Below are 9,212 nucleotides of genomic sequence, written 5' to 3' on the forward strand. Positions count from 1 at the left end.
ACGTCAGGTTTTTCCAAAACAGGGGTGGCTCGCGGCTTGACCTCGCGGCTTGACTAAGTCGCGAGTTCCAGTCGCGAGTTAACCGTATGGCCAGTTGTCATGTTTTGTCCTGTAGTGCTCCAGCTAGCATGACTGTTCATCTTCCAGCATGCTTGGCACGTGTGCATCTTCTGGTGGGTTGAAGCCGCGAGTCCAGTCGCGAGTCCCAGCCGCGACACTCTGTTTTCTTGCACACTCTTGAGCAATCTTCACACTATCTCACTCACTACCCTTACAACAATCCCACCTAAATACAGGGTTACTAAATGCTGAATTACAAGCAAATTTGGCACGGAATAAAGCCAATTAGATGGTTGAATAAATTCAACCTTACAGATTATTAACCGCTTGGAGGGTGGCGGAGAGGTTTTACGCCGAGGGCTTTGGTTTCCTCTTCGATAACACATCGTGTGTTGTCCTTGTGTTTGCATCTCTCTTCCCTTTATCTTTGCCTTTTATTTTCTGCTGTGGATGTGTTTTTAATTGGCTTAGATTGTTTACCAATTCTGTTTATAGTTTTTGTTCATTTTCCATACACTAGTTGTTTGACATAAAGCTTGAATTGGTTATTTAGTTATTGGGGGTCTAAACGTTCAAGTGTGTTTATACACTATTTGAACTTTCAATTGGTATCAGAGTGGGTACACTTGTTGTGGTTTAAATTCGTAAGTGTGATCCTTGACCCCTTGTATTTATTTGCCATGGATTGTGCTTTGCATGCATCTTTGTATGATTTGGTTAGTGATAAATGTAACATGCCATGTGTTTGTGAAAATGCCTCTATGAGTGTTATCCTCATAAGTGTGATGACATGTTCTTTGAATCTATGGGTGTTGTTGACAAACTCTTGAAGAAAAATGCTAAGAAGTTTTAAAAGAATTTGAGCAAGTTATTTTGTGAAAATAATGATTTGATTGCTAAGCTCAATGAATCCAACGAATTGGTTGAGAAATATAAAAAACTTGCTGAAATATCTCTTGAAAAGCTGAAAGAGTTTGAATGTTTGAATATGGACTTGAATGCTAAACTTGTTTTGTCTAACAAACTTGTTGATGAGTTAAAATATGAAAATGAATCTCTTAAGATGTATGCCAAGTGTTTGATTGCTGAACCTACTGCTAAAAATGATGATAATATTTGTTGCAATCATGTTGTGGTACCCGATTTCGTGCCTAGTGTGTGTTCTATCTTAAAGGACAAATCGGTGTACATTCCTCCACATAAAAGAAATCAAAAGGTGGTGAGAAAGGTTGTTAAGTCAAAGCCTCCGTTTAGGTCTCAACCTAAGGTTTTGGATGGATCTAAGTTTGTTCCAACTTGCCACCATTGTGATGTGATTGGTCATTGTGATGTCTTTGGTCATCTAAGACCTCAATGCTCTAAGTTTCATGCTGTCAAAAGAATCAAAAGAAAAGAAAAACTTGAGCTTCATGGAAGTTGTGCTAAAAAAAGTAAACTAGTTTTGAGTGAAAATAGCATGTTGTTAAAGAAAATGTTTAATGCTCTTAACTCCTTGACTATGTGCATCTCTGGTTCTCATTCTTCCAACCCTCGTCTCGCTTCTCTTGAGACACTCATTCCAAACAATCGTTCCGTTTGGATGAGGAAGGGTTCATATGGTTGAGCTTGTGCTCTTTTTAGTCATTGATCTAATTCTTTCGATCTTTGCAGGACCCTTCATGTTTTAAATGTCATATCATCATACATTTTGTGCATCTTGCATTCATTTGTATGCATTGATTTATTCTTGATCTTACTTTTATGTTTCTGCTTTGTGTGAGTAAAAAAATCCAATACTACATAAAAAGTGAAAAATTCAAAAAGTTTGATCGTATATGTTTGAGCACATATCACATGTGAGTTTGGCCTTCTACCTTTGTACAAATGGCTTTGTTCATTTACGAACTTAGCTTGTTATTTTTGCACTTATATCTTCGAGGGAAAAATCTTGACATCTTTGTGTGATTGTTGTAAATCGATCTTCAAACTTGTCATGAATGATTAGTCAATAGTCATGTTGGTTTTGATACATGCGAAGACTTGTGCTTATATCTCTTCCCACTCTTTTATTTTTATTGCTTAAAGAGCTCAATAAATGTAAATCTCAAAATGAAAAGAGATAATAAACTGCAAAAGTCGTCGCACATACTAGTATTCGACTAGGAAAAAGGGAAAGTGACTTATATGAAATTGTATGATCCCCAAAAGCCAAAAGCTTGTTCATCAAATTGAAATATCACAAATTTCAGGCATCGATCTCAAAATGAGATGTTTTGATTCAAAATGATCAAATGTTATGAATTGTAAATAAGCCAAATGAAAAGCTTCATCGTATGTAATCATTTTCTTGTGGGAGGTCATAATGCTCATTTCTATAATTGAGATAGACAACTTGACTTAGTACTAGTTATGTATGACTTGATTGAATTGATCATTGAAGCTTCACTCTAGACTAAGGACTATTCCACATTTGATATACACACACAACACACATGCCTAATGTTCAATGAATGTCTTATTCATTTGTTAGATTGTACTTGTCTAAATGTGATGTGTATGTGCTCAATCTTATATGAATTAATCCAAAAAGATTTTTGATCATTTTATATGTATTTAAAAGTGATTTTTATCACTCTTTGTGTTTATGTTTAGTGCTTACTTTGTTTTTCATTGTTTAAACATGTTCTGTGTTGAAAAACAGGTGTCAGAGTTTTTCGCGACTCAGCTGGTGACTCGCTAGTCGCGAAACCCCCAGTCGCGAGTTCATCCGGAAGCTTTGGCGACTCACTCGCAACTCACTCGCGACTCGCAAAAATTTTAGCAACTGAACCTAGTGACTCGCAAAAATTTTTGCGACTGAACCTAGCGACTCACCCAGTCGCGAAACGCCCAAAATCAGCTTTTTATAAAGCTTTTTAGTGGAAAACTTGTTTTAAACCTCTCTCATCGTCTCTAAAACCCCTCTTTCAATATTTGTACATCAAAACCCAACCAATTTGAATGGTTTTTCATTCCATTAACATTTCTAAGGTAATTATAAATTCTTTTCATTAATTTTGATCCTTAGATTATGTTTTGGAGAGTTTTGTGCTCTTGGTTGGGATTTTTATCATGGGGGTTGGGAAAACTTAATTTTTTGTCAAATTTCTTCATGGGATTGGTTTTTTTTGCTGATTTGCATTGGATGTTGGCCTCTTGTGGCAAAAAGAACATGTATTAAGGGTGGATTTCATATTGTTCATGCATTGTTTCATATTATTGTTCATAGTGTGCATGCTAGGTGTTTGATAAAATGCCTTTTAGACATTTTCTCGCTTGTTTGGACTCCGATGAGTACCAAACTTTGGAGTTTCTCATGTTTCCTCATCAGGAACATGTTTGGTTCATTGGTTATGTATTTAACACACCTTGCCCCACATGTGCATTTTTCATGCATTGGTCATGCATTGCACTTAGCCACCTTTTGCACACACCTTTGCTACGCTTGTCATGCATTGGTCTATATCTTGCTTCTTCATCCTAGCATGTCATGTCTACCTTATGCTCTGTAGCATTTTACATTGTCTTATGTTTGAGCTTCATTTTCTCATTCATCTCGCACCCCTCATGCATCATTAGCATTGTTCATACCTTCATCTCTTTCTCTCGTTTCTTCTTGACCCTTTGTCTATTCCTGACAAAAAGGGGGAGAGTATACTCTAGAGAGTATATTGGAGTATTTTGTCATTTTTATATGACTCTTGTGCACATCCTTAAGGGGAGAAATTCTATTTCTCATGCACATTTGTAGGGGGGGAGATATTCCATAGGGGAGATGCATATACCAAGGGGGAGAAGACATTGAGATAATAAGAAAACTTTGTTCTGTTTATTTTCTTGTTGGCTTTATGGTGCTTTGAGTTATGCTTTGTGGTTTTCATCGCATCATGTTTTTGTTTTGGACATGCATATATCCATATGCTATTGTGCTCCATTGAATGCATGTTCGGATGATCATTTGCTTTGCTATGTAATCATTGTAGTCATTTCTATATGACTGTTTTGGTGTTTGATCAAGTTACTCACATGTTTCACATCATGTTTACTTGATCGCAATTTACTTGTTACATTATACTTGTCCTTTTATTACTTACTTTACCTTGAAGGTCTAATGTGTTTTGTGCAAATGTTTCAGGTTACAAGTATATATGTTCCAAGTGCATCACAGTTTCTCATCACTTTGAAGAGGAGAAATTTAAGCACTTTTAGCTTATATTGTTTAAGTTTATATTCAGTATTTTGTACTTTGTACCCATGTTGCTTCTGTAAGCTTTAAGGGTTTATGTTCTGTAGGCTTTATGGTATGTACCATACTTTATGCAGCCTTTTATATTTTGCTAAATCAGTACTGTTAACTAAATGTCATGCATTTTCTTGTTAAGTACTGTCACTCTTGTGCTCTTGTAGGATTGTTCCTAGATGCATATACTTAATGTATTGTGCATTGGTTGAGTGTAGAACATGCAAGTGACTTGCATTGAGCTTGTTTACTTGTTTGTTCCAGTGTTCATTCCAAGTGTGAATGAGCATTGTGGTCACTACCTTGTAGTGATTGCTTTGTTGATCTAGCCATAGTTTGTTTCTTAACTCCATTTTTGCTTGATCACATATAGCTTGCTTCATATGCATTTCATGATTTTCTGCATACAATGATCATGGTGTATTATTGTGTTTCAGGAGATTCATGTTTATATGATTCAAGAGCTTCACAGCTTCTAGATTTAGGTGTGAATGAGTTTTGCCATTGTTCCCAAACTCATGTTTAAGGCTAGAGTCTGTTTTAGGGTGTTTTGTCACGGAATAACCAAAGGGGGAGATTATAAGGTTGAATTTAATCAAACATGTGTTGGCTTTATTCTGTGACATATTTGCTTGTAATACAGCACTTAGAAACCTTGTATTTAGGTGGGAATTATGTAAGGATAGTGTGTGAGAGAGTGTGAAGAAATGCTCAAGACTGTGCAGTGAAACAGGGACTCGTGGCTGGATCTCGCGGCTTGCAAGCCGCCAAAAGTTGCACACGCACAGAGCATGCAGGGGAGTTGAACAGTTATGCCAGCTGGAGCACTACAGGACAAAAATCTAGACTAGCCATTTAGTTAGCTCGCGGCTTGAACTCGCGACTCAGTTAAGTCGCGAGGTCAAGTCACCAGCCAGCCCTGTTTTGGAAAAATTGACTCTTCACATTCCATTCTCACACCAATATAAATACCCCTCATTCCCGCATAATATGTGTGGCTATTCAGAAAGAAAAACCCTAAGAGACGTTTCTTCAAAACACCCACCCAATTAGAGAGAGCTACTCATTCTTAGAGAGAAATCTTTGTAGTCTCTTCTCATTCCCTCTCTAATTGTCATACCTATTGAGAGGAGATTTCTATCCAAACACTACCCACACCCATTTAGAGTGTTGAGTGTTTTTGGAGTTTTGGGAAGCATTGGAAGATGCCAAGGATGGCGGATGCTATGGATTATAGCAGAATCCGGTAAGCTAGAAAAGAAAAAGGTTCGTCATAACCTCGTTGGAGCAAGAAGCTTGGAGGGCTTAGGTACATCGGGTAGATTAGGCTTGGAGGGTCTATTGCTGTTCATGTATCCCAACTACATTTTCTAGTGGATTATTGATTGCTTGGAGGGCGGCGGAGAGGTTTTACGCCGAGGGTTTCGGTTTCCTCTTTGATAACACATCATGTGTTATCCTTGTGTTTGCATCTCTCTTCCCTTTATCTTTGCCTTTTATTTTCTGCTGTGAATGCGTTTTTAATTGGCTTAGATTGTTTACCAATTCTGTTTTTAACTTTTGTCCATTTTTCGCACACTAATTGCTTGACATAAAACTTGAATTGGTTATTTAGTTATTAGGGGTCTAAACGTTCAAGGGTGTTTATACACTATTTGAACTTTCATACTGGGAGTCGTGCATCAGAAAGGGGAACTGTCACTATAGAACAAGTCCAATTGAGTATTAGGGTAAGGGTTCAACTGTAGGTTGGTAAGGTACTTGGATTCCTTTACTTGTAACCGCTTGTTGTGATAATAGTGGAGTTTCGAAATTAGTGACCTGAAAATCACCCGGTGGGGTTTTGCCGTTAGGTTTTCCCCATTCGTAAACAAATCACCGTATTATTTATTTTCCGCTGCATTATTAGTTTATTGGTGATTTATTTGTGCTACCACGCGTTTGCATGATAAATTAATTAATTAATAACTTGGCTAATTAATTAATTAATTACTATCATAAGGGGTCATTCAGTTTGTGACCTATCAATTGAAAACAAACAAAAACATGTTAAACAATGCAAAGTATAAAAACTAGACTGACTCAAAACTTGAAAGCAAAATACACAAATAATGCACACACAAAAACAAGAAAAGAGAAAGAGAAAAGTGATAGAATCACTTGGAGTCATTTTTCTTCCACATCTTGGAAGAACCTTTCCTTTGATTAAACCCTTGAACCAGTGGTAAGGGGGAAGAATTAAAATCGTTCAAGTTTGAAAGGAATATAAGGGCTTTGAAAAGATCTCCAAGAGGAGCAAGAGAGGATTGAAGCTGATTCTGGCTTCCAAATGCTATCATGCCATTGCTCTGTTGAGTGGCTAGCCACTTATAGCAATTTGGTCGAGTATGACAGGCAACTCCACAATGATTACAAAGATGCTACTTCTTCTGTTTAGATTTTTGAGAGTTAGCCTTCTTAGCCCCAGGGTTCTTAGCTTCCTTCTTATCTTGCATAGGAGGTGCTCCTAAAATAGATTTGTCTTTGTCTAAATTCTCAATAGCTAAATCAGTTTTAACATGATTGTTTTCAATTTCAATATTATTACTATAAGGAACAAAAACAGTAGTACTAGTAGAAGTAGTATTAGAGGAAGAGAAAGCATGTCTTAGACCTATTCGATCAGAAACAGATTTCTGAAGACTGGGCATCTCATCAAGCTTTGCACTTGAAGTCCTTTCCAATTGAGCTCTAACTTGAAATAGTTTTACTTCAAGTTTCTTAGTCTTCTCAGTGAGGAAGTTATTCTCAAACCTCAGTACTCCAATAGTTTGATTAGCTTCATCAAACTTTGTGGAAAGCTCCTCGTAGTCAAGTTCCACATCACTAAGCTTCTTGGTGGTCAGCCTATATAGTTTCTCATGCTTCTTAGAAAGCTTGTACAGTTTCTCATAGGCTGTATGGATGTCATCCTGATCATCCATCTTCTCACACTTGGACTCTAGCAATTCCTCTTCTTCATCCACATCTTCAACAATCCCATCAGTAGGATTAACAGTGGTAGTGATGGCATTCAAGATTTTGTCATCCTCATTGTTGGAATCATCCTCAGACTCGATGTTGCTCAAGGTAGCAGCAAGTGCCTTGCTTTTCCTAATGCTCTCAAGATATATAGGACACTCTTGTTTCATGTGACCGAAGCCCTGACACCCAAAGCACTTAGGTCCTACGGGAACAGTGTACTGACTGCCATCCCTTGCATCCTTCTTCCTTTTGTCTTGGCTCTTGAATTGAGAAGAACTGGATTGCCTACGGTCCTTGTCAAAGCCCTTTCCATTGGCATTCTTCATAAACTTCTTGAACTACCTAGTGATGTAGGACTTCATTTTAGAATCTTCATCATCTGAAGACTCATCTGTCTCACTGCTCTTGGCCTTCAGTGCCATGCTCTTGCCTTTACCTTTCTTGCCAATCCTAGTCAACCTAGCTCGTAGGTTGCAGATTTCCAACCAACTCTGTCAAAGGAATCTTGTCAATGTCCTTTGATTCCTCGATCATTGTAATCTTGTCATGGAATCTCTCAGGTAAAGATCTGAGCACCTTTCTCACAATCTTGGGTTTAGGAATGGTTTCCCTAAGATTAAAAGCTAAGTTCATTATGTCCTTGAGCTTGGCATAGAACTCATCGAACGACTCATCCTCCTCTATCTTAATCTCTTCAAAGCTTGTGGTAAGCCTCTGAAGCTTTGAATCCTTAACAATCTTTGTTCCCTCATAGGTTGTCTGGAGGATGGTCCATGCTTCCTTAGCAATTTCAGTGGAGGATATCTTCTTGAACTCCTCATTGGTGTCCGTACTGAATAAGGCATTCAATGCTCTGCTATTGAAGTTTGCCGCCTTGATCTTGGCATCATCCCAGTTGGTCGGCGCTTCCTTCGGCTTGGTCCAACCTATCTCAACAGCTTGCCACACTTTCTCATCGAAGGACTACAAAAAATCTTTCATACATACTTTCTAGTATGTATAGTTAGTGTCATCAAATAAATGAGGTATGATTAACGACTGTCCTCTATCCATGACAAATAGGGGTCAATGAATCAACACAACAAAGATTAAACCCTAATCAGAGTGTGCCTGCTCTGATTCCACTTAATAAGCCAAAAACGAATTGACCCCTTGTGATAAATTAACCAATTAATTTAGCCAAGTGAATTAATTAAGTTAATTAACATGCAAACGCATGGTAGCACAAACAAATCACCAATAAACTAATTATGCAGTGGAAAATAAATAACACGGTGATTTGTTTACGAATGGGGAAAACCTAACGGCAAAAACCTCATCGAGTGATTTTTAGGTCACCACTCTCGAAAGTCCACTATTATCAAAACAAACGCTTACAAGTAAAGGAATCCCAGTACCTTATACCAACCTACAGTTGAACCCTTACCCTAATACCCGATTGGACTTGTTCTGTAGTGGCAATTTCCTCTTTTGATGCACGGCTCCCAAGTACGTGACTAACTAATGCACGAATCTCAGTACGCGACTTCAATCACCAACTAGAGAAGGTTGTTGGCTGCAAAGTTTTTCAGTTCATCCCAACGATAAAGATCAAGAAGATGCTTGGTCACAAAACCCTACGGTGCACATACACAGCAACTTTTTCACAAGAATTATGAACTAGGGCAAAACTTTGTCTCCAGATACAAATTGCTTGAACAAACTTTGCTCAACACTTGTGCAACTTGTGTACACTTTGACAGCCATTAGAATAATCTTTTTATATGTCTAAGATTAAAAGAAAAGAAAATCCAAACACATAATCACGGATTAGAGTCAAAACAGAATTGAAATTCTGTTTTTCATAAAGCTCAACAGATACCTGTCTGTCAAGATTTTGTCGAGCTACAGG

This window comes from Quercus robur, chromosome 10, assembly GCF_932294415.1.
Source record: "Quercus robur chromosome 10, dhQueRobu3.1, whole genome shotgun sequence".
Classification (NCBI taxonomy): domain Eukaryota; kingdom Viridiplantae; phylum Streptophyta; class Magnoliopsida; order Fagales; family Fagaceae; genus Quercus; species Quercus robur.